General features: G+C 35.5%; 1 protein-coding gene across 1 annotated transcript in view; it reads left to right on the forward strand.

The window, feature by feature from the left end:
* The window catches only part of vstm2a (V-set and transmembrane domain containing 2A), a 97,503-nt gene that overhangs the window by 35,292 nt on the left and 61,329 nt on the right, over window positions 1–882 (forward strand). The window lies entirely within an intron of this gene.

The following is an 882-nucleotide window of genomic DNA, read 5'->3' on the forward strand; positions in this document are numbered from 1 at the left end:
TTGACCACAAAAATCACACTGAAGCATTTTGATGGCCACAACACTTTTTTGAAGCAAATAGTTTCCCATTTTTCTAACTTTCCATCTAATTATCTAACAGAGTGTACAATGATGCACTATCTAGTGTGCTTTGTAAATAAATCACCATTTGCACTGATTTGTAGAGAGGAGCCATGACTGCATTTATTTCAGGTTTATTCTTGAGATTGGTGGTGTCTTATTACAAGAGGAGCAATCAGGGAAGATTTGTTTCAACTTACAGGGCTCATGGCCCATAATAGTCTCCCTGAGGAGTTTAGATCTAGTGTAGTGGACTTTTATTGGCCATTACAATAAATTTCTCCAAACCCTTAGAGACTCCTAACTCACTCACCTTCAGCTGGATAAAGATAATTATCCACCGGCCAGTGGAATTAAAACATTTTCTGTATTGATTCACATTTAGTGGAAAAGGTGTCATTGTTAAAGGTTTTCTCTGTGTTGTATTTTTCTAACAATTAGCTACAAAAATGAAATGGCTAAATAATGTAAGGCTTTTATATATTTTACATAAGAGGAACTTTAAACTAGGTATAGTATAGACAGGAGGTTCAAGGTTAAATAAAATGTTAAATGAAAATATCCTAAGATTAGAGATGTTATAAGCTTGAAAAAAGAAATGTTTTCTTTAACCTCTAAGGAAATGTTACACTAAAGACGAAGGAGAACTGGGCTGAGTTGGGATGAGTTAAGAAAGCAGGTTGTGGTGCTAAGTCTTGTCTGACCTGTCTGCCAAAGAGTGTGATGATGAAAACAATAATCACAATCTTACTCCACAAAGATATTGAGAAGACATTGTCCATTTTCAGGGACTGTACAGATGTTAATGGCTCTCGCAGAGAG

The sequence above is a fragment of the Cyprinodon variegatus genome, unplaced genomic scaffold (assembly GCF_000732505.1).
Source record: "Cyprinodon variegatus isolate N-32 unplaced genomic scaffold, C_variegatus-1.0 Scaffold1183, whole genome shotgun sequence".
Classification (NCBI taxonomy): domain Eukaryota; kingdom Metazoa; phylum Chordata; class Actinopteri; order Cyprinodontiformes; family Cyprinodontidae; genus Cyprinodon; species Cyprinodon variegatus.